The following is a 25,948-nucleotide window of genomic DNA, read 5'->3' as shown; positions in this document are numbered from 1 at the left end:
ATCTTTACACACACCACTATTCATCTTTAATTTAATAAGTGATGATTTCAATGCATTAGCAGTGCATATAAATTAGCATTTATAGAAATCAATTACACTGTCTCATAAGACAGAGGAGAAACCAAGGCCTTCATCGCTGGATCATTTGTATTTATCTGTTAATTATAAACCTTAATTGTCTCTTCTTATCAGATTAATTTGCATAAATTGCATAAATTTAAAGTTTAACAGGTTTTACTACTGGAATACAAGTATTCTTTAAACACTCTTTTTTAAAATATTCATTATTAATTATAGCATTAAAATTACCAGTCCTGATAATTGACCTTGGCATCTCCTTGGCTTATCATCATCTGCCCATTGAGGTCATTTATCTCACGATTATGCATGCTTTGTAGCTTCTTATTGCTGATATGCTCAGTTTTAATTGTACTTTATAGCCTGTCAGTTTTCACTGACTTTTGACTTAAAGTGGAACATTACGCTGTGTTCTATAGAGTTGGATTCATTACAGTGCACATTCTTGAGTCCACACATGTAACAGACTGAAAGGAATTGGCTAGAATTCTAAAGCCATTGCAGTTTGAGGCAGGGGTACATCTATTCTCTGGGGGATAAAGAACATGTTTTAATGGTGCACCCTCAGAAGCTGAGGTAACCGGTAAGTTTCCAAGCAGTCCTGAAAGGAAATTTAGCCAACTGACCACTCTGTGTTTTGATAGGATTTTAGAAGGGTCTCTTGTTCTCAAATATAAATAATATAGCCCCCAAATGCCATCTCCACTAGTTTAGTCTTTAAGAGTCACTCTGGATTATTGATCACCTGCAGCAAATGAAATAAGAGAAAAGATGGTTAGAGCACCAGTGGCAGAAGTATTGGGCTGAATCTGACCTATGGAACATAAAGAACTTTTAAAATATCATCATGCTGACAAAAGTGCTGATAAAATACCGATAGAGAGTGTTCACACACGCTGACTTTTAGCAACAAGGCTGTGTCAAAAGCTGCATAGTGTAGACATCTACATCTAGGTCTGCTCCTTAGCCTGTCTCTCCAATATCTCTTCATGGATGTCCAGTGGCAATTGAAAGTAAATGGATCCTTACATCCAGATTGTATCCAAATCCTGTTTTTTCCTTCTCAAATATCTCAAAGATTTTCTTTTTTGTCTAGATTTCCATAACTATCATCTAGGCCCTCATGTTGTATCTTGACTGCTGTAATCTCCTCCTCTCTGGTCTGGACTACTGCAACATGCCCACACCCAGACAACTATTCAAAATGCTTGCTGCCAAAGTCATCTTCCCTGATCATTGCTTCAATTATCCCACCCTACCTCTGAGTCTCAACTTTGGCTTTGCATTTTCCACCAGATTAAAGATAAACTTCTTGTTCTCATCTTTGAGGCACTTCATGAGTCAGTCTTATCCTACATACCAAATCTGTTATCTTATTGCATCACTGAGCATGCCTTTGCTCCACCTTGTTCCCAGCCATCACTCCCACAGGCTCCTCTCTGCATTCTCCCATGCTAACCCTTATCCATATGTGGCACGAAAAGCTTCCTCAAGTGTATAAAACCACTAGCTTATCCTTCTTCAGATCCCTCCTTCTCACTTCTGCCATGATGCCTGTGTCACACGCCAGCTGATGGCTGCTAGGTGGCTACACTGCATCCATAGGTAGTCCACATGAAATCATGCTCATAAGGTTACTACATAGCCCCCCTCCATCTCCCAAACCCCATGTTGTTAGTTCCACCCATCTGTTGCATCTCTGTCATTACCCTTGATTGTATACTCTTTAGGGCAGGACCTATAGCTTTATTACAAATTTGTACAACAGCTATAAGGCCCTGATCTGATGGACACCTCTAGGTACTACTGTGAGGCTGACAACAGCTACCATATATTTCTTTCCCTCTTTTAATGTCCACATCTCTCAAATTGCTCGTTTCATACTATTCATTTCAATGTGCTACGAGAACATGCGCCTACCTCATAATTTTTTTAGTTCTTCCTTGAGGTTAGAAGGCAACCACTTTAGTTAAAAAAAAAATCCTCCAAACAGTGTTCAATCAAACCACTACTTAAGGGGAAGTATGGGAACAAAACAGCTGGGGTAACGGTCTTCCCAGTAGGTAGGATAGGGGATGTAGAGGACAACCCATAGGCTGCAATCCCTGTTCCAGACCTACTCGCTTGTGAGGGGAGGATTCCATCTCTTTCAAATCCTACAGGATTGTCCTGCACAAAGCCCATTTATCTGGGTTTTATGCAGGGTGAAAAGATTTAGCTTTAAGAATTTAGGGAGCTTAACTAGGCTTAATTCTAGTCATAGCTTTGCTGCTCTCCAGAAAAGCATGATAAATGTACCACCTCTCCCGTTACCAAAATGTTTTCTATTGTGGATGATTAGAGACCTGGTCTTTACATTTACAAAGAGAAAATCCAGGGTGCTGACTGCTAAGAAAAACAGTCAGGTCTGTTTTCTCAATCGTGTATTAATATGGCAGACTACTGTGAGCTGTCTTTTCATGAACGCAAGTGAGTTTCATGTTTCCACTGTGCATAATAAAAGTAGTTACCCTCTGGCCAGTTCCAACTGTTGTTTCCGATAATCATTTTCTCTCTCATGTTTTATTGTGCAATGTAATTATTTGAATTGCAGGAACACAATCAAAACAAAAAGTGGGATATAATGTGTGGTTGAAACCTATATTAGCCTCATTCAAATCACTGCGTTTCCTAGAAAGCCGGGGTGTGTAATGAAAGCTTTCCATTCTTTTATTGGCATGGCAAGCTGATAAAAGTGCAGATCTCATTGAAAGAGCTGGTATGTGCTGACAAGGGATGTTTTAAGCATAGTAGTCCACCTGCTCTGTGAAACCTTGATGTTTAATCTGCAGATTAAACGCATTTTAAAAACTATGACTTGTATATGCAACAAAATCTGGTTTTATACAACACTAGGTCCCTGTCCTATCAAGAGGATGATGGAGGAAGTGGGTGCATGGGAAACAGCATTGTTTAGCCAGTTTCTATCACTGCAACCACAGAGGGGACTACTGGACTCTCTTTACTTGGCGGAAAAGTTAGTGTCATCACCTGCTTCTAGATAACGCTGTCCACTGACCAAGAGAAAAAAAACGATATGCAGAGCATGCACTCCAGAGGATGAAAGTACATAATGCAAATTATTAAGTGCCACCAGTATAATCCTCTGCACTATGCAAAAATAAAGACAGGGCCTGCTCCAAAAGATTAAACAGACAGACCAAGAAGCCAGACGGCAATGGGAAATAAAGAGGAAATAGATTGCAATAATTGCATTATTTAGAAATCAGTGTTAAATTTATCACCAAAATTACTGCCATGGGGGTCACCTCTTGCAGTCTTTACTCATGCACAATTCCAGTGGAGGTCAATAGGAGCTTTGTCTGAATAAGGGCTGTAGGCAGGGCCAGTGCAACCCGTTAGGCGACCTAGGTGGTCGCCTAGGGCGCTAGCATTTGGGGGGGCGGCATTTCGGGTCCTTCGGTGGCGACCACGGTGGCTGGATTTTCAGCCGCCCTGGTCGTTGTCAGCATTTAGGTGGAGAGACCTGGGGCAGAGGGGCGTGGGGAGGGCCGCCTGCAGCAAGTAAGGGGGGGGGGAGTGGGGCATGCAGGGGAACTGCTTCCCGCCCCAGCTCACCTCTGTTCCGCCTCCTCCCCTGAGCACGCCACCCCACTCTGCTTCTCTCCCTCCCAGGCTTGCGGCGCCAATCAGCCAATTTTTAAGCATAGTGTAAAAAATGCGGCGCCAATCAGCCAATTGGCGTCGCAAGCCTGGGAGGTGGGAGAAGTGGCGCGGTAACTGCATGCTCGGGGAGGAGGTGGAGCAGAGGTGAGTTGGGGTGGGGAGCTGCAGTTAGATTAAAAGAAAATATCAGTTGAACCATGTTCCTAACAGTAAAACTTGTTACTTTACAAATTATACAATAATTCAACATCATATGCTCAGCGTGTATAGAACAAGTGTTTCATATTAATGCTGCATTTGTAATGGTATATACAAGCTGCAGAAACAGCAATTGATTCAAACAGTGAAACAAAATAAAATTCCCCAGTGGAGTGCATATTCTAAACACTAGTATTAAAAGTTGGGTGAACTTAGTTTCCATGATGCTCACTTTGCAAAATTATTATGCTGATTGTTCCCTGGGCCAGATCCACAGTTGATGTGAACCAGTGTATTGCCATTGACTTTAAGAATTACCAATTTACACCAGCAAAGGATTGAGTCTATTACTTATATTGTGATACCACACAAAGGCCCCAGGTCAGGATCTGGATCCCTTTATGCTTCGTGCTGTGAGATCACAGAGATGGTCACTACACCAAAGACCACTTTTTTTTTTTAAGACCAGGTGTAATTAATGAGTGTAACAAAGAATGGATGAAGAGAGAGTTTCTTGAAGTGGAGCAAGAGAGAGACTCAGAGAAATGTAAGATTGGAAGGGACCTTGAGAGGTCATCTAATCCATCTTCCTGTGCTGAGGCAGAGCCAAATATGTCTAGACCACATAGGCGCCGGCTTCCTCCAGGCCTGTGGGATGCTCAACCCCCAACTCCAGCCCAGGCCCTACCCCTACCCCCACCCAACCCCTTTCCCCAAGCCCCCACCCCATCCCACCTCTTCCCAACCCTACTCTGCCCCAGGCCCTGCCCCCACCCCCACCCCACCCCTTCCGCCAAGCCCCCACCCCTTCTTGCCCAGTTCTGCCCCCTGGCCCCCAGCATGCCCCATCCCCACTCCTCCCCCTCCCTCCCAGAGCCTCCTGCATGCTGCGAAACAGCTGATTGTGGCAGGCTGTAGGTGCTGGGAAGGAGGGGGAGGTGCTGATTGGCAGGGCAGCAAGTGGGTGGGAGGTTCTGAGGAGGGAGCGGGGAGCTGGCTGCCAGTGGGTGCTAAGCACCCACTAATTTTTTTTCTGTGGGTGCGCCAGGGCTGGAGCACCCACAGAGTCAGTGCCTATGCTAGACCATACCATTGTCTAACCTGTTCTTAAAAACCTCCCATGATGGGGATTCCACAACCACCCTTGGAGGCCTTTTCCAGAGCTTAACTATCCTTATAATTAGGGAAAACTTTAAGATCTAACAAATCTCTCTTGCTCCAGATTTTATAAGCATATTCTCCACTCCATTATCCAAGTCATTAATGAAAATGACTAATTGAAAATTCTTTCCTTAGAAGAATCATGAATTCTATCATCTCTCATCTCAAAGAAAATCCACAGTCTCCTTGAAAAAAGAGGAGACTTTTTAGGAGTGGCATGAGATGGAAGAGTAGAGAGAGACCACCTGTGGGGATGGGTTAAAGACAATGGGAGGAATTAAACTGAATATGTGCAACCCTTTGAAAGAACTATCCTTAATATGGGTTGAGGAGCTTACGTGCAATTTTGGCCTAAGAGTCGATTGGCGGGGGGGTGGGGGGGAACCACCAGGCTGGAAAACAGTTTATCTCCTTTAAATATTAGAACTTTAGAAAGAGAAATTACTGAGTTCTCAGATCAAAATTGTGACACCCCAGAAGCTGCATTTTCCTAGAGATGCAGAAAAACCCTTCAACCATATTGAATGGCAATATCAATTTTATATGCTTCGATGATGCAGCTTCATTTATCAAGCTGGTTTCCCCTTCTTTACAAATTACCCCTCTGTCAGAATCCTTAGAAATGGTATTTTAACACCCTTTTCTCTCTTCCAAGATGTACACTAGATTTGCCCTTTTCTTCCCAGATATTCTTTTTAGCTATTGAACCTTTAGCTAAAGCTATCCAAAGTCATTCAGGGAACAGCTTTCCACACAGCTGACTTTCACTATATACTTGTGTTCTATGCAAATGACTTACTTCTGTACTTAACCAATCTTCTCTCTTCTGTCAAAAAGATTTTTACTTTAATCCAGTCATTTTTACGGCTCACTGGGTAATTGAGCTAAAATGATTCTCTTGGATGTATTCAGTCTTTCCTCTTGCTTTACCAGCAAATACCTCGTAAGGAACAGGCTTCCAATACCTGGGTATTAGATTCCGTACAAATCTTCTATGAACCATATTTATTAAAAATGCATCCATTACTCTCTTCTCTGGTCAAAAATTCTGCACTTGATATTTACTATATTATAAAAAGCTAACTAAAATGTAGCCAATATCACGTCCTATTCAACATAAAGGAAAACAAACTCAAATGAACTCAATCAGACCAGCCTGGTCTGTGCTAAGTAGTAGTAATAATTCTGTTTGACTTTATTTATACTTTTAGTAGACTACCTATTCTTTTCCCTGGTATGCTGTGTTTCATGACAGAATGATGTATTTCTTGTGTTCCAACACACTCAGAAATAACCTGAATAAACAGGTTAAACACAAAGTGTACGGAAGAGTTGTTGATTTCTTAGATGTCCAACAATATATTCTGTGGCACCTTATAGACTAACAGACGTTTTGCAGCATGAGCTTTCATGGGTGAATACCCACTTCTTCTGATGCAAGTGGGTATTCACCCACGAAAGCTCATGCTGCAAAACGTCTGTTAGTCTATAAGGTGCCACAGGATTCTTTGCTGCTTTTACAGAACCAGACTAACACGGCTACCCCTCTGATACTCAACAATATATTATATATGTAATGGATACAAGGGACTACATTCACCTCTGGAAGAGATTAGCGCCTACTGATTTATCTCAAGGAGTGGGACTCCACCAGCCAAATGGAAGGTTGTGGGTTTGAAATGAGTACATAACTTATATTTTGCATCAGGGCTTGGAGCGGGCTAGTACAGTCGATATAGTGATCAGCCATGACCACAGAGGAGGCCTGGCCAAAAACCTTGAGCGATGCACTAATTCAGCATAGCCCCAGGCATCCTCCATTTTTAATGCTCCTATGAAGCCTTGACTGCAAATTAAGGATACTGTCTTCTAACAGAAATCCCTGGGAAAGTGGTAGTGCAGACACACTGAGCCCTTCTAAATTTATCACTGTGCCTTCCAGCACACTACTGATTTTTGGCGTATTCTATTAGTCTACTGGGAACTTTTGCTTTTCCGGATGCTGGGTTGCAGGCTCAGATATCACAGGGTGATTTTTGTGTTTTAGGAAAATCTATTCACTGTACTTCTCTGAAAATTTAGCTTTACCAAATTCAGACTCCCAATATGCTCCCCTAAGACATAATTTGAGAGGCATGTACTTCATGCATATATTTATGCCTGAATGTATAAATAATACTGTGATGGAGGCTTAGGCCAACTCTAGACCTATGTATCAACTGAGAGTCTGTCAGGCTTAATGCCAGTGGAATGTTATTAAAATAAAGTTGTTAAAATTGCAGTAAAATACGTAGTGTTTGGACTTTCCTAAATTCTGGTGAACAGATGACTGTAACTCTCATATGCTAATCTCTGCAGTTTGCCTGTATGTGTGTTACAGAACTCTCACATGGCTGGAACAGAACACATAATCCATTAATCAACACTGAGTTTCACCCATAGCAACAGCTATAGCCCTTAGGGGAGAGAGTAGTGAACTGATACCCATTAAAAGCAACTCGTCCAGAGGAAACGCCTCAATTCTCAATACAGCTGGTAGAAACCAGTTCACGGATAATGGAGATGGGGATCCAGAGATGAGTCACTTGGGATGACTTCAAAGATCTACCCCATGGACCCTCCTCTCCCCAAAAAATACCTTTTTGAATCTGAGAGCCCTGGGGTCAGAACAGTCATGTCAGCGGTTTTGGATAACAGCTGCCTAGTGGAAGATTCTTTTTACCAGACTGGATCTTAAGAGGCAAGGACTTTGTCTGCCTGGTAAAGGACCCTCGCTGCCACAGCTGGGATAAGCCTCAGAAGCAAAACCTATATGACTGTTAATTTGAACAGAAGTTTTATAAGAAAATAACCTAAGTTTGTCTTTGTCTGCCAGTCTTTATTCTTAGCATTGTGCAACTATCTCTTGCTTCATTTTCATTTACTTAATAAAGCTTAAATAAATGCATGATCATATCAGACTGACCATTGCCTTCTTGGGTAAAGGAGAGAGATCTAAGGAGGAACTGATCTGTCATGTGTGTCTGGGCCTTCAGAAAGAGATGAACTTTGATTGTGTGTAATATTACAGTCATATCACAGAGGTCTGCTTATTTGCTGTCAAGAGTGACTGAGGTTTCCAATGGGACTGCATAAATTCTGTATTAAAGCAGCAAAAGCCTATGGAGTCAATAAGTAATGTGTCTGGCTGGTGAGGTCTAAGGAGTTAGAATCACAGTTGGCACTGGGTTAACTGCCCTGTTATTGAACAGTCTTCTCTGAAGTGAGCCCATGGTCTTGAGATACCAAGGGGCATGACAAATGGGGCAAATCACAAGTTCCTTCCTCCTCCTATTGATCAGAGACATCTGTCCCTTATTCCTTCAACTTCCTCCACAAACACATACAACATTTCTTGATGCAAGATCTACTTCCTCCCCATAACCCGCTTCCCCATATGGTGTGGTCCAAAGGCGGCTGAACACTGAATCTTTAACCTTGCAGCAAAAGCACCTGGATCAAATGGCTTTGCAAGCTCCCCAGATTTGCTTGAACTGGCCCTATTTTTCATGCCAAGCACTGACTGTACCCATTCTAAGGAACTACCATTAAAATGGCAGGAATTCAAACCCGAGTCACATTTGTTACCCTTCATGTCCAATCACATGGCTGTCCTCACACAGCACCAATGGCGCACCATACATACAGTGTGTCATTTTAACAGGCAGGCAATGTGGCTAATGCATTGTCCTTTTACTGACCAGTGCTCTTTTCTCCCTTCCTTCTTCACTGCTTCAAAATTAAACTTGAAGATGATAAAAGTATATTGGTGAGTTGGTTGGGTTCAGATTTTCTTTTCAGTCCCTAGCATTCAAGTCACTCTAGCTTGACAGAAATAACTTTTCTACTTCCCCCTATTGCAGTGCTAGGGTTTAGCCTTAGGCATAGGGTTTCTGTTAAGCATCTAAATTCCATTCCTTCTTCTTTTGCTTTGGGGAGCTTTTTGGTGGAACGTTGCTATTTGGAGGTCAAATCTATTAACAGTCAAGGATGCCCTTTCTGGACTGAAAGCAAGGGCACTTACAGCTTAACAGCAGTTGTTAGGGGTGTGAAACATTTATTGACCTTTGTTCTACCCTGGAGTCTGAATAGGTCTGATTTAATTAAGCAGAAATAGTATAAAAATGGATGCCAGTGCAGTGGTGCAGAAGACTAAAGCTGTAGTTTAAAAAGGGGGCAATGGGGAAGGAGGAAAGAGAGAACTGCCTCAAAAAGAATTTCCCAGTAACAGTGAGTAACCTCATTACCTCCTACCCTTCCTTCCAGCAATTTCACCTTACTAGAGACCAAGTGTGAATAAGAACCCCAAATTTTGACTTAATGTATTTATTTTGAAAGTTTCAGACAGGTCTCACAATATTGTTTCTTTCTGCAATGCCAAATTCTCTCTATGTTAAGATATTGTTTTCCTTTCAGGGAGATACCTTGTCACTCGAAAGAGGAAGGGCAGATGAGTTCAAATCATGGAAACTCCCTGTTTAGCAGGAAACCTTGGGGTCCCGGATGTGATGCACTTCAAACTCGGCTATGATCCTGAGAAAGAGAGACACTGACGTCAGTGAGACCTGTTGACCAAAGCTGATGATTTATGTAACCTCACAAGAGCTGCTGAAAAACCAGAACAAAAGAAGTCCTTTTCGCGCTGGGCTCATTGTTCTTTATTGGAATGTCAAGTAGCTGGTTTACTCAAGAAAGTCGGGCTTAGCGTCCAGTTGAAACTGACGCACTCTAACGTGACCTCAGCCTTTATTATTTTCATTTAGAAGTGACCTGGCCTTCCTCCACTTATTACTTTTCACATTGTCTCATCTAAGAAAAAAAAAAAAAAAGGAGGCTGCCATATAGTCCATAGTTCAATCCCAAAAGAAATATATCAAAGAGAAATGCTGGGGCCTCAGACTGTTAAAGTCTGTGGTAAGAAAGTTACGCTATACCGTAGATATGAAAAGAATATTCTAACAGGAGATGTAAACAGAACAGAACATTGTAACCTAAATGCAAAGTAAATTGCATGGTAATCTGTACTTTTCCTGGTATAAGGTCTCTTAAACAAGACGGTGTATAGCATTTTCAAGTATCAAAGTCAATGGTCTTGGGGGGAAATAAAAAGAAAACAGAGAGGACCAATTTCTGCTATCTTTGCCAGCAACATCCTGGTAGTGATTGCATCACGTAAGGCTGTAGGCTTGAATTTTCTAGCCTAATGACACACCAGTCTTAAGCACGTAGCTGTGATGATTTATAGCATGATTCACTGGGCAGAGAGTATTTCAGCAAACATGTGGGTGGGGATAGTTGCACGTAGAGGACTGTAGAGCTGGAATTGGTGTAATCAATAGTCATGGGAAAACAGATGCCAGCAGATCTCACTGGATAAAAAAAAGCAACCAACACTTTGTAATATTACTTTAAAATATCTTAGAAACATAAGCATGGTTAGACATTTATAGAAACAAAATTGCTAATCAATGAGCCTGAAAAATATGATTTGTCACTACACCAAAGCTCTTTAATTTAGGGAGATTGGGGGGGGGAAGATGTTAGTTATTTAGAAGAGGAACAGATAACAGCATGAAACTAAAGTTTGTACTCGAGGGTGCAAACTCACAATTAATGCAGTATACTTCACAGAACATAGTGGACAAGAACTCCATTGCAATTGTGTCCTAAATGATACAATCTACAACATGTTGGAAATGTCCAAAACTAACTAAAGAATTACATTTACTAAAAGGGGAATAACCAGGCACAATAACAGTTACATTGGAACCGGAAATTCAGAATTAAGATATTGGCTAGTAGGGAAAATTTTTCTTATAATAAAAGGTCATATTTGCCTGCAAATTATAACTCCTTGCATGTGTAAAATGAACAGTCATCTTCTTGGCTTTCTGCTTCTGAGATTCCTTTTTATTTATTTTGCAGTTCTGTTTCGCTCGAATGACTGTAACTAGTGACAAAAAGGATAGACAAGGAACTTTGGATTTGATAATTCCAAACCAATACATCTCCTATGCTAGCTAGTGAGGTTTCTGAACCCCCAATCGTATGTAGTCAAAAGTGAGTATTTCAGTGGGAGTCACCACCATTGTGAATGCCTTGTGCTAAGAGACTGGACTTTCAGATTGACTAGTAAACTGTGATGCACAGATTAAACAAGCAGTATTAAAAGATAGCTTATTTATAGAAAACAATTATTGCCACAGAAAAGAGGACACACTTTCAGAGACAAGAAGCTAAAAGTCAAACTGCAAATTTCATGGCCAGCACAGGATGGGATGTTTACTTTGTTGCTTAAAGAAACCAAGAGACAAATTGAGGAGCCTGACAACAAATTATAGATTAGAAATCTAAGAATGATAGGCTTTTGCAAGATAAACTTCCAGTTTCAATGTTATCTTGTGCAATGACTTGGAATCAGAGTAAGTGAATTGATAGAAAGAGTTGGGCATTGTTTGCATTGATTTGTGCAAGACAAACAAGTAGTGAAAATTCTTCTGATTCAAAAATCCCTGAACTCTTCTTATAGAGCCAAATACTGGCCCAATTATTTACTTCAATGGAATCAGAATTCTACCCATATGTTGTGGAAGTAGATTAAATAATGAAAGAGTCTCTGATGTCAGTCAACAGTAAAACAGATTTAGCCTCATGTATAAAGGTTCTGTGGTTACTGTACAGAACAGGTGCAATATGGCTGGGTAAGGTAAATTTCGGTATAATAACCAAAGAAGTCAAATGTAGAAAACATGACAATGTTCAGACAAACCACCAGAAAAACAGAATCACTCTGGTCTCAGACTTGGGTTGCAGAAGTTAGACATTTATGATAAATATTCAGGCATGTCAGTCTGAATCCTCTGCAGTCATTGAGGATCAGCAATATTGAATCCTCAAATGCTAGTTCTGAAGCTACATTTGAGGTCTGCAATTTCCTTAGCTGAATAAGAGCCTCAGCTTCCTCTGGATTCTTGGAAACAAATATTTGGCTTCTGCAGCTTAGTTTTGCCAGCTATAACAAAAGAAATTTAAGTCCCAGTATCAGACCTGTGGTTTGCCAGAAGCAAAACCTTGATGTTTCTTTCAAGAACAAGCAAAATTTCCAAACTTAAAAACTGAAAACTGAAATTTTTGGCCATTCCTAATGCTACATGATGCACAAGAGCAAAACAGAAGAGAAGCAAGACTTTTTTCCCCCACTCTGGGCCCTCTATAATGCACTGAGGTTGGTTGGTTTTCACCTTTTGAAGCCACTAAGAATCAGAGGCATCAAAGACAAGAGAAAAATCTCAGGTTCATCAAACAAAAACAAAAGGCATCTGTAGTCCATACTCCTGTTCCCCTTCTACAACATAGTATTATTTGAAAAGTGTATTGTGAGGCAAAATGGTCAGTCTCCAGTCTCCCCCAGTGGTCTTATATTGTCAAATATCTGTAGAAACAGCCTCTAAACTTCTGGATAATCTGCATTGTGGCTTAGCCACATAACCTTCTAGGATCTCTAAATGCACAAGCTAACTAGTCTGACAATTATGGAATGTTTTTCTAGCCACGTAGATAGAAAAGGCCTCCACTCAGAGATTCTACCACTAGTCTTTTTGTTCAGGCTTGAGACCACCGCATGCTTAAAGTAGTCCAAAGTGGTAGTGGAGGGGGTGAGGGGATGAAATGAAAGTGAGATCATATCTGCCCGTCCTCCCACCCCCTATCAGTTCTGCTTCTTCCAGACCCCCATTAATTCTATCCCTACACTCCTCAAATCAGTCCTGTCCCCCATCACATCAATTCTGTTCCTCCTACAGCTCAAGGGCTGCCCATGCCTTTTCTAGGCCTGGGGGGGCTACAGTAGGCTCTCCTATCCCCCTTCCCAGGCTGGGTGTTGTAGGGTGGCAGATAAGCCATCCTGTTATTCACAGAAAGGGATTGGGGAGGAGAGAGCAGAACTGCCCTGAGTTGCTGGACTCTTTCTGCTCCCTCCTTTGCCCTCTCTCCTGTGAGAATGGGGTCAGTCAGCTCTGGAGGGGATGCAGTAGAGCATGCTGCCTGCCTGCTTGCTGCAGCAGCTCTGATTGGCTGCCCTTCTCCAGGAGGCAGAAAAGTGGGGTAAGCAGCCAATCACAGGGAATTTTTCCCCTGGCAGGGCTGAACTGTGGCCCCTCAGTCATTGGGCTTGAGTTGTAGAGATTGTATTCACTGGGTTGCGACCCCTTTCGACCAGACACACTAAGCACTGAAACCACCAAAACATTATTGGATCTTCAGATGGGATTGTGGAAGTGCCTGGAGGCCCCAGTGCAAAAATATAGTCTGCACCACTACAGGATTCCAAAACATTGCAAGTTAGCTTTTGTGCTACTTAAAATCATTTCTGATTAGCTTATAGATGGGGTTTAATTTGTGCCATCCTTTAGGCTCCTGCAGAATTTTGCCCATTTTATGATATCCTATATAAACTGTATTAGAGGAAGCCAGTAAGCACTGAATATACAGGCAAGATCCCTGTTTGTTTTAGTCTTGTATTAGATATCACTAGAGGGTATACCCAGTCCTCACAGTCTTCTGAACATCCCTTGATACAAAACATTTGTGTTACTCCATTTGATGCTACACTCCCTTTTCAAGTCTCTAAAGCTAGATGGATGTTTACACCAACACCTTCCTCTCACAAAAATAAAGCTGTATTGTATTAACCCAATGGACTTTGACCTATACCTAATCTGACTTCATTCTCACTCTTCCTGAGAAGCTAGACTTCCTCCTCCAAACTGCACAAATAGTAATCATAGCATGAACTTACAACACACCCACAAACGCAGCACTGAAGGAATTAAATATATGTTGAAATGCTTGGTCAATTTTAGCATCAACATAATCCTTAAGAAACTTCCTCCCTTCTCATGAGAACGATAAACATCTGAAGGAAAACATATCAAGTCTGTTTCAGAGATGATCATAATCACTGCACATGATTTTGGATGGGAGGTTTGAACGATTAAATATCAGACTGCACCCAGTAGCTTTTGGCCTGGGTATAAAGAAACTGGTTTCATGTGTGCTCTTTCCTCTCTCCCCCCCACCCCCCATCCTGCTGTTGTCCGGACTTGCAGAACACCTTCTCTGTCTGCACTAATCTTGTCCTACATGTGCTGCATAATACCCACCTGAGGATTTTAATAAACTTCCATTTCCAGCTGTTTTTCCCCATCTCAGCTCTCAATGTAGACAATACATGTCAGATTCTCATGTACACTAAGGGCTGGTCTACACTAGAAAATTAGATAGGTTTGTGATGTAGCTGGGTCTAAGTCCCTGTGTAGACAGTGCTAGGTTGACTGAAGACTTCTTCTGTTGAACTAGCTACTGCAATTCAGGGAGGTTGATTACTTATGCTGATGGGAGAATCACTCCTGTTGGCATAGGTAGTGTCTACACTGAAGCACTACAGCAGTGAGCTGCAGCTCTTCAAGTTTAGACAAGCCCTAGGGCTCCTTGACAGATCTCTGAAAGCATCAGAACAGTGGAAAGGGGACATAGTGTAAATGGGAATTAGATCCCACAAGTTTCAATGGCCTATTGTCAAGCAATCAGTTCCCATAGCAAAAGTCAGCTTAATAATGGATATGGAGCCTAGACTGCTAGTATGTAGGTAGCCCCGGTGTGTTGCTTTCATCTGATGGATGTTTGTTGACCTCTGTAAAACGTGTTGGTGTGTCTCAGGCCTTGTCTACACTGGCAAGTTTCTGCACAGTAAAGCAGCTTTCTGCATTGCAACTCCCAAGATGTACACACTGCCAAGCCACTTAGTGTGCAGAAACTGTGCAGTTGCAGTGCTGTAAAAAACACCACCCCGATGAGAGGCATAGAGCTTTCTGCACCAGAGCTACAGTGCCATGGTGCCAGTCGATTACAGTGCTGTGATTGGCCTCTGGGAGGTGTCCCACAACGCCTGGTCTCACCTCTGGTCATCAGTTTGAACTCTACTGCCCTGCCCTCAAGTAACCAAACATGAGCCCCACCCCTTAAATTCCTTGGAAAGTTTGAAAGTCCCTTTCCTGTTTGCTCCATGACACGTGCAGTGGTCTCAGTGCATCTTTCCAGGTGACCATGCCTGCTCCCCCGCTTGGAGCAATGCTGAGCTGCTAGATCTCATCAGCATTTGGGGAGAGGAGGCTGTCCGGTCCCAGCTGCACTCCAGCCTAGGAATTATTATATCTATGGACAGATTTCATGATGCATGACAGAAAGGGGCCATGACCAGGACACACTGCAGTGCAGGGTCAAAGTGAAGGAGCTGCGGAACATCTACCAAAAGGCACGGGTGGCAAACCACCACTCCGGTGCTGCGCCCATGAGCTGCCAGTTCTACAAAGAGCTGGACACGATACTCGGTGGCAACCCCATCTCCACTGCGAAGGCCACTGTGGATACTTCAGTGGCTCATGTACCAGTCGAGCATGGACTGAGCCAAGAGGAGGAAATCTTGGACAAGGATGTGGAGGGAGAGGGGGGACCCAGAGGCAGAGGATGACTTGTAGGTCAGAGATGCATGCAGCCAGGAGCTCTTCTCTACCCCAGAGGAGGCTAGCCAGTCACAGCTGTCGGAGCTTGGTGAAGCACAAACAGGAGAGGAGGCCCCTGGTAAGTGTCTTTGATTTTGGGAATCGCTGAAGTGAGTTGTTGAGGGCAGGAGGGTTGCATAAAGCAGGCTTGTGTCTGTATGATGCGCGTACCACCACATGCCTAGTCTGAGTGGCAGAACAGGGTGTTGATTGACTCCCTCACTTCACAGGAATCTGCCTCAGAGATCTCCATGAAACCCATGGAGATAGTGGGCAATCTGCTGCCACAGGTTCTTTGGCAGAGCTGCTTTGTTTCTTGCCCCATGAAGGGTAACTTTCTCATGCCACTTTGCTGTCACGGTCAGGGGTCGGGGGGGGAGGAGGAGGAAGAGACCATTGCTGCACACAGGCGAGCTGCATAAGGGCCAGGGCAGAAGCCACAGTCTTTGAGAAGACCCTCCCTTGATTCCCTGCTCACCCTCAGCAGCAAGATACCTTCCATAATGAACACAGCCCGTGGAAAATGTGGGGACAGTAATGATTATAAGCCCTGCCCCCCTTTACAGTGCTGGCTCTCCCCAAATGCCACATGCCTGGTGTACAGCAGGGTCAGGGAAGAGTGATGTACCCTGTTCCTGTGGTTACTCATCATTTTGAGGGTCTTGTGGCTCACGTGTGCTTGCCTGGGGTCAGTCAGTTAGTGACAAGTATGTGAGAAGTGGCTCTGTTTTAAAATCACTGAATCAGAGGTCTCGGTGTTGCAAACAATACTGCTTCTGTAAAATGTTGCATTTTGGCTTCGCAGATATGACCTTGGGAGCCCAGCCTCCCTCTTTGTTATCGCCGGCTGAACATCTGTGCAGATTTAGAAAGTTGCCACGAAGAACTAAAGAGGACTTTCTGCGCGATGTCATGATGCACTCCGCGGCCAAAAAACAAGAATTGAAGGAGTGTCAGGACAGCGAGAAGAGGGACCAAAAAGAGAATGTGGTGCGTCAGAATGAAGCCACGGACCGGCTCTTAAACATTATGGAGTGCTAAGCAGACACGCTCCTGGTGCTACTAGCACTGCTAACTGAGCAGCTCCATGCCCACCTTCCCCTGCAGCCTCCGTTGCAAAACTCTTTCCCATGCCTCCCCACCCCACACACTGCCAACATACTTATCCACTCCCTGGCTCCAGTCTGTACCTGCTGCATTCCACTCTTGCCCCGTCACAGTCCAGCTCTGCAGACTCCCAGTACCCACTGCACTCAACACCCATCCCTCTGCAGTTTAGCCCTGCTGAAGTACAGTACCCCCTGCACTGTACTCCAAAGGACAAGGTTGCATGATACCTGGACATACACAAATCTTTAAGCGTCCTGGGACCCCACCTCCTCCTAGGACCATCCCTTCCCCCACAGTGCTGATGTGTTTTTTTGTTTGTCTCTCCCCTCCGATTGTTTTTTAAATAAAAAAAAATTGTTTTGGTTTGAAAGCAATCTTTATTCCATCAATTGAAAGCCAACAGAGCCCGGCAAAGCAACAGGAAATTTTCTTAAACCTCCATAGTGCATCATCTGCACTAATTGCAATCACCTCCTAGCATTACAAGCACTGCACTCCCAAGCATAGCAACAAGTAGTAGTAGCTTTCAGCTTCAAATTGCTGCCTCAAGGCATCCCTGATCCTTATGGGCCCGCACTGTGCCCCTCTAATAGTCCTGGTGTCTCGCTGTTCAAATTCACCCTCCAGCCGCTGAGCCTGAGCAGTCCAGCCCTGAGTGAAGCTTTCACCCTTCCCTTCACAAATATTATGAAGTGTACAGCACACGGCTATAAGCATAGAAATACTGTCATCAGCCAGGTCCAGCCTCCCATATAGGTAGCGCCAGCAAACCTTTAAACGGCCAAAAAAACACACAGTCATTTTGCACTTGTTCAGCTTGTTGTTGAACCTCTCCTTGCTGCTGTCAAGGTGCCCCATGTCTGGCTTCATAAGCCACGGCATTAAGGGGTAGGCAAGGTCTCCCAGGATCACAATGGGCATTTCAACTTCCCCTACAGTGATCTTCTGGTCTGGGAAGAAAGTTCCTGCTTGCAGATTCCTGAACAGGCCAGTGTTCTGAGAGATGCATGTGTCATGAACCTTTCCAGACCAACCTGCGTTAATTTCTGTGAAATGCCCACAGTGATCCACAAGTGCCTGGAGAACCATAGCGAAATACCCCTTCTGATTAATGTACTTAGTGGCGAGGTGGTTTGGTGCCAGAATTGGAATATGCATATCATCTATTGCTCCTCCGTAGTTAGGGAATCCCATTTGTGCAAAGCCATCCACAATGTTGTGCACATTGCTCAGAGTCACAGGTCTTTCAGAGCAGGATGTGATTAATGGCCCTGGACTTGTATTGACAGAAGTGTGCAACGGTTGACTTTTCCACTCCGAACTGGTTAGTGACCAATCGGTAGCAGTCTGGAGTAGCCAGCTTCCACAGTGCAATCACCACGCGCTTCTCCAATGGCAAGGCAGCTCTCATTCTCATGTCCTTGCGCCACAGGGCTGGGGCAAGCTTATCACACAGTCCCATGAATGTGGCTTTCTTCATCCAAAAGTTCAGCAGCCACTGCTCGTCATCCCAGACATGCATGATGATGTGATCACACCACTCAGTGCTTGTTTCCTGAGCCAAAAAGCTGCATTCCACTGTGGCCAGCACCTCCGTGAATGCTACAAACAGTCTCGTGTCATAGTTACTACGCGTGGCAAGATCAATGTCGAACTGCTCTTGCCTTTGTAGTTTAAGGAATAACTCCACTGCCAGTCATGACGTGTTATGAGAGCAAGCAGCATACTGGTCAACAGTGCAGGATCAATTCCTGCAGACCGAAGATGCAGAGTGCGCAGTACACAAACCGTTGAAAGATGGCGCCAAATGCAGACTGAAACGATTGCTGGGATGCAAAGCAATGCATCATAGGGCATTGGGACAGGACTCAGGAGGCCCTGCAACCCCCTCTGCCTTCCCACAACTCTTAGCAGCAGAAGAGGAAGAGATGCTCTGTGGGACAGCTGCCCAGAGGGCACCGCTCTGAATACCGAAGCAAGTGCCGCAAGTGTAAACACACTACCGTGCAGGCAACTGACAGTGTGAACACACAACAGTGGTTTCCCTTCAGCGCTCTGAGCGACGCTGTAACTCTGCCAGTGTAGACATACCCTCAGTCCTCTTCATAGCAGACACCTAGCCAAGGCACAGAAATCGCTGTCACGGTTGGGAAATAGTATCATTCTTGATGGAAGTTAATCAAAGAGGCAGTAGCTGGGTGGCTGCTTACTGAGTACCCTCATGGCCAGAGGTAACTTTACCTTTGTTTTGACCCCCCACCCTTCTTTGAAGCCCTTTAAGAACTCACAGTTCAAAGATGTCCCATTTATTTAGTCTTCTGGTACATACAGGCCCTAAACCCAATTCAGTGTCTTTCTCCTAATTAATCCAAAACACTTCATCTCAGCTCACATTTACCATCTCTCCCAGACCCCTGTCTGGAGAGCTTTCTTCCATGCACTCCGCTTCTTCAGCTTTTTCCCTGCTGACTCAGGGCCCTGCAAACACCTTCTTGATCCCTGCAGTATCTACAGACTTAGCTGCAGTCTCCTAAAATTCCCCTTTTTACCGCAACTGCCTTCTGTTTTCATTCCAGGATCAGCAATTCAACCCAGGTGGGGTTTATCTTGTAAGCAGAACTGGCTTAGGGGTCAGAATTATTGTGTGGAAACTCCCAAGCTTTAATTGTCAGTGTGTGAAATTACTGAAGACACTATCTGAAGAATCAGAATAGTCTAATTTCAAAAAGGTTTGAAAGTTCCCAGGTTCTGAGTGCACAACAAACACCAAATTACACAGCCCCGTGCTCCTGAAGCCTACCCTGACATGGCACATAAGCACATTGTCTCGGCTAAACCATGCTAGCCATCGGCAACCTTTCAGAAGTGGTGTGCCGAATCTTCATTTACTCACTCTAATTTAAGGTTTTGCGTGCCAATAATACATTTTAATGTTTTTAGAAGGTCTCTTTCTATAAGTCTATAATATATAACTAAGCTATTGTTGTATGTAAAGTAAATAAGTTTTTTTAAAAATGTTTAAGAAGCTTCATTTAAAAAATTAAATTAAAATGCTGAGCCCCCCCCCCCCCGCCCCCCGACCAGCAGCCAGGACCTGGGCAGTGTGAGTGCCACTGAAAATCAGCTTGTGTGCCGCCTTCGGCACGCATGCCATAGGTTGCCTACCCCTGGTTCAGCTAATCAAGTTTCATCTTTCTATATCTTTTGTTGCTTAAACAGCATTTTCATGGCTATTAGGAAAGGAGAATTTGTTGGCCTTTCTGGATCTTCCCACCAACCATGTTTAAAGGTGGCTTGATATCAAAGCAAAGCAAATCCCATAAATAGATTAGCGTGACATAAGATGAGGAATCAAGGTACAATACAGTAACCTGATAGCGGGAGGAGGGGAAGACTCACGTGCACAAATATAGATAAATTAGAAAAAGAAAAGTCTAGCTATATAAAAAAAAGTGGCATGGGCAGAGATTAGCCATGTTATTGGCCAGGCTAAACAAGGCTATTTAAACATTGGACTAGGCCTAGGGTAAAAATTTCAAAGTGCCTGAGTGATTTAGGAGCTTAAATCTCAATAAGGCACATTCTTCTAAGTGCCTTCTTTTACCAATTTTGTCACTTGGACTATTCTGATTCTTAAGATATCTTCAGTAATTCGACAGAATGGCAATTAGAAATTAGAATTACTACAGGGAAACTCCGACTCCCAACCCAAACTCTTCTTATAAGCCCTTGTCTACACAAAATTTCTGCTGTTTTAGCTAGCCTAGCCTATTTAAAGTGGCAAAAACACTTTTGTTCACAGTATTGCCACCCTTCCTATTGTGTTGCTACTAGCAGTGGCGCTGCCTTCAGAGCTGAGCACCCAGCCAGCAGCCACCATTCTCTGGCTGCCCAGTTCTGATGGCAGCACCACCCCCATCAGCAACACGGAAGGAAGGTGGCATACCATACCATGCCACCCTGCCTTCTATGCTGGCTACAGTGCTGCCTTCAGAGCTGGGCACCTGGCCAGCAGCTGCCACTCCCCAGGAACCCAGCTCTGAAGGAAGCACAGAAGGGTGGCAATACTGCAGCCCCCATACGATAGCCAGATTTCCTGGGGGAAAACCTGATTTCACAGTCCATGACTCGTTTTTCCCAGCTGTGTATTCAGTAGAGCCCTAGATATGATAAATGGGTGTTGTCTCATGTATATTTCACTGGTGCTGGGGAAATTGGTTACAAATGCATGGAGCCTTTTCATAGAAACAAAAGTCAAAGCAAACAAACAGTAAAAAGGAGGCAATGGATAAAAAGTTGAGAGAGCTCTGAACTCTTTTTTTGCCTTCAGATCATTAAGGGCAAGATTTTGAGCCCTGGCTTTTATTTTTGCCTACACGACTTATTCTGAGAGACGTGTGGGCACCAGCTTTCCATGCACAAACATGTGTGTGCATTTGCAAAGCACTCAGCTGAGTACCCTGTTTCTGATTTTCAAAAATGGAAACTGGTTTGAGGCTGGCTGAAAAATTGCCCTTAAAATGCTATCTAACATGCCAGATTAGAGAATGATGGTGTAAAGAAAGTAAGTGTATTGATCAATTGTATTTGTAATCTGCAGAGATTATAAATATTGTTTTTCTTGCTTTATTTCTATCTTTAAAGAAGGAACATTTCTATATAAATAACAGATGAGATGATCAATCAGAGAAAGGTAAAGTGATCTCATGGAACATATACGTAGCAAATACAGTTCATTCACTATAAGATCTTGACATTCTCCCCCTTTAAATTTGCACAAATTTTGATTAAAATGTAGTATTGAATCTTAGCACTTTAGAACATTTTAAAAGGTCTGCACAAGATGGGCCAAGGATCTGAAATATCAGAGGCACTTCAGAAAGTGAATTTTGAATATTTTAAAAATTGGCAAACTAATTTTTTGTGAAGGTGTCAATTTTGAAGCCCTGTCAACAGAGGTGTTGGAACAATTTTTATTGTGGGGGTACTGAAAGCCATTGAACAAAACTGAATATAATGGAAGCCACTTCAAGCCATAGATCAAGCTGCTGATCTCTCTTAATCCACAGAACTACACATATAGTATGGTCAGTTGCAAGGAGAGTTGCTCCTCCTAGAGCTAGGTGAAACTTTTTTTGGCAAAGAAAGATTTGCCAAAAATGGTTTTTCCAAGGCACCAAAACTGTTCATGAATTCAGGTACAATTCAGCAAATAGTTTCAGCCAAAAAAAGTTCTGCATTTTTTTTTTTTAAACATTGATGTTTTGTTTCAAAATTTTCTAAATGAACGATTTCAAATACGTATTTTCTGAACAAGATGTCTTTGAATTGACATTTTCAAAACGTGTCATTTGACCAGAATACATTTTTTATGTTTCATTTTGAACACTTAATCAAAAAAAAAAAAAAAAAGGTTATTCGTTCTGCTCTACCCACACTCACTAAACTTATCCCGGATGTGGAGGGGTGAGTCCTTAGTGACTCTGCTGAGATTTCTAATGGGTGCCAGCTAGAGATGGTCACATCACAAAAAATACCATCAGGAGCTGGGTTGAGATCAGATTCATTTCATACTGGACAGCTGACATGTGTTAATGAGTTGCAGACACTACAGACCTGGGCCAAATAAGAACTGGTGCCTTAGAGGTAGAAAACTTTCAAAGTCCTACTTCCAGTCCCATGACGGAACCATTCTTCTATCATACGGATTATAAGGCATATTAGAACACTGTTGTTGAGCACAAATGAAAGAGCAAACAGTTTTATCCTTTATTTTTAATGATAGGCCTGGATTAAACAAAGTACTGCAAAAATACATGTATTCATGCACTGATGGGCAGTATTTTTAAGCCATGCAGCAATGTCCGTGGGATTAGTTGAACATGCTAGAAGTACAGAATACATAGCCTCATGAACTCAATAGCTACTATGAATTATTTTTTTCTTTGTTCTTTTGGTATCACTGAAGGAGACTTGTAAGGGAACCAGAAGTCGATTTCCATTTCAGTCTTTAAATTATGTAATTCTGTGTTGTCAGAATTATTCACGTGCTAGAAGTAGATTATAGACCAGTGGAAGGCAGATTTTCAACAAAGTTGAGTGCTCAATGTGCTTTTGAAATTCTGCCCCCAATTGCAGGTGCTGAACATGTTTGAGAATCTGGCACTTAAACTTCTACATGTCAAGAGTTTGAAAGCTTTTTCAGTCACATTGAATTGCTTGTATGTGCTCATCCAATTTCATGTGTCCTTTCAAATATATATACATATATACACACACACACACTATAGATCAGTGGTTCCCAAACTTGTTCCGCCACTTGTGCAGGGAAAGCCCCTGGCGGGCCGGGACGGTTTGTTTACCTGCCGTGTCCGCAGGTTCGGCCAATCGCGGCTCCCAGTGGCGGTGGTTTGCTGCTCCAGGCCAATGGGAACTGCTGGAAGCAGCGCGGGCCAAGGGACGTACTGACCGCTGCTTCCAGCGGCTCCCATTGGCCTGGAGCAGCGAATCATGGCCACTGGGAGCCACAATCGGCCGAACCTGCAGACACAGCAGGTAAACAAACCGGTCCAGCCCACCAGGGGCTTTCCGTGCACAAGCAGCAGAACAAGTTTGGTAACCACTGCTATAGATCATAGCAAAATGTTTGGATACTGCTTGCCTCTGAAGAGAAACAATTGCTGGGGCAGAGGTTGTTTGTCTTCTTTCAAGTTAGGAAATTTAAAAATCAATTAAAAAGGCAGAACAAATGGAATCCAGTTCATCAGATTTACTAATGGCAGTCTGAGTCTTGTTGGGATATTCTCAGGTTTAAGAAATGTGATAAAATAAACTGAACATTTCAGTTTAAATCATCTTTCAATAGGTCTGATTAAATCTCCAGAATTTGGGAATTAAAAAAAAAAAATCAGTTATCCAGTTACAGATCAGGATCCTATGGTGGTGGCACTGTACACACACAAGAGATCCTCCCTACCCCAAACAGTTTACAATTTAAGTAAGATTGTAATGAGAATAAGCTAGTAATAAGAGTCAATTTTAAAGAAGCCACAGTCTCCAACAGTTATCTTGACTCAAAGGAATAATAATAAAATAATAAAAATGGTGGAAAAATACACTACTACACAGAGCTTGGAAAACCTGGGAGGGGGAGGGGGGAAGAAAAAGAATCCACTCAACAAGCAAGCTCTGCTGCTTTTATAGCCTTCAAGGCCATTACAGAAAAGCTCAAATTATTGCTCTTCATTTACAATAATACTCCTGATGCAATTTCAATGCCACAAAAACAATTTTTCATAGAAAGGTCCGAGAAATATTTCTCCTCTTTTGTCCATCCCCATCTCACATACACAAACTCAGGTAACAAATATCAGAGGGGTAGCCGTGTTAGTCTGGATCTGTAAAAGCAACAAAGAATCCTGTGGCACCTTATAGACTAACAGACGTTTTGCAGCATGAGCTTTCGTGGGTGAATACCCACTTCTTCGGATGCAAGTGGTGGAAATTTCCAGGGGCAGGTTTATATATGCAAGCAAGAAGCAAGCTAGAGAAGGAAGATGATGTCTGTCTGTATTTGTGCAAGTTTCTTCATGAGGTTGATGGATTTCCACTCCATACGGCTAAATGCAGTGCCTTGCATGGTGTCAAGTATCAGAGTTAGTCTGGATCTGTAAAAGCAACAAAGAATCCTGTGGCACCTTATAGACTAACAGACGTTTTGCTTGCATATATAAACCTGCCCCTGGAAATTTCCACCACTTGCATCCGAAGAAGTGGGTATTCACCCACGAAAGCTCATGCTGCAAAACGTCTGTTAGTCTATAAGGTGCCACAGGATTCTTTGTTGCTTTTTCAGGTAACAAAAGAGTTTGAAAATAGAGCGCCTGAATTTGCTCTCTCAAACTGATGTAAATCTGGAACAGCAACTGAAATCAATGGAGAACGGATTTTGCACTAGTTTAAGTGAGATCAGATACAGACCCATGTATTCTGGTGCTCTTTTTTTTCCCTCCTCCCTTTCCTGCAATTCTAATTTAGAGACAAGGGCATAATGCAAAACCTGGCAGTTGAGCTCCATTCCTTTCCCCTCATCCATCCAAAACAAGGCATTAAAGCAGTTCTGTATGACATTTTAAGTGTTACTTGTTATTAACCTGCTTCTTTATTCAGTTACATAAGCCTAAATCTGTAGCACCAACCTGCTCTAATCAAAGAGCACAATGAACCCATTAAATATTTGAAAAATCAGTTAATGCCTATTGTTTTTCTTGTAATATATACCCACGTTACATTCAGATGGAAAGTATCAGAGGGGTAGCCGTGTTAGTCTGGTTCTGTAGAAGCAGCAAAGAATCCTGTGGCACCTTATAGACTAACAGACATTTTGCAGCATGAGCTTTCGTGGGTGAATACCCACTTCTTCGGATGCAAGCAGTGGAAATGGAAAGTAGGATTTCTAATTTAACATTATACACATACAGTTAGTCCACTTAAAAATCAAAGCCTGGAAAGCTTGTTTCTCTATGGAAAGGAAAGCCTCTTTGAATTGGCAGAGCAAAGAGCAGAAAGAAGCCAACTATGCTCCATAGTGCACAATACTCACCACACAAAGAGAACAGACCATGGAAGTTATGCACAGGTCAAAGGCACCCTAGGCATAAAGTTACATTAAGCTTTTACACTATAAAGTAGGGATAATGGACCAGCTCTGGCAGTGCAAAGGGGATAGAGCAGGCCTGTTCCAGGGTACACTCACCGCTAGTGCACCTCCTCCTGACCGCTCTGGGAATTAGCTCCTTCCAGGTCTAATACTCCTGTCTATCACTCATTCACACACCCAGCAGCCTCTCTCTACAATTCAGGCTACTTCTTTTCATGGCTTGTCCCTCCAGCCAGGTCACTTTGTGTTTTCCCAACTTCCAGGTTATCAAAGCCCCACAGAACAATCCATTCCAGGCAGTCTTCAAATCCACTGCCCGAGTAGTGGAATCCAGGCCCACTCTCAGCTCAGGGACTCTCTAATCCATGGTTAAGATCTGCAAAGTCCCACCTTGCTGCCATTTCCTACTCTGTCTCTCAGACTTCTGCTCCACTGCTCTTCTGGATAAATATTCCTCACGGCCTGGATCCCCAGGATT

General features: G+C 43.0%; 1 long non-coding RNA gene across 1 annotated transcript; it reads right to left on the bottom strand.

The window, feature by feature from the left end:
- Positions 1–344: 344 nt before the first annotated feature.
- Positions 345–25,948, bottom strand: LOC120404699. The gene is made up of 3 exons (XR_005598122.1): positions 25,567–25,948; positions 9,567–9,675; positions 345–823 (listed from the first exon to the last, which is right to left on the bottom strand). It is a non-coding gene; the product is annotated as an uncharacterized LOC120404699 (long non-coding RNA).

This window comes from Mauremys reevesii, linkage group 4, assembly GCF_016161935.1.
Source record: "Mauremys reevesii isolate NIE-2019 linkage group 4, ASM1616193v1, whole genome shotgun sequence".
Lineage (NCBI taxonomy): Eukaryota > Metazoa > Chordata > Testudines > Geoemydidae > Mauremys > Mauremys reevesii.
The sequence above is the reverse complement of the archived record's forward strand: the minus strand, read 5'-3'. Positions and strand labels throughout refer to the sequence as shown.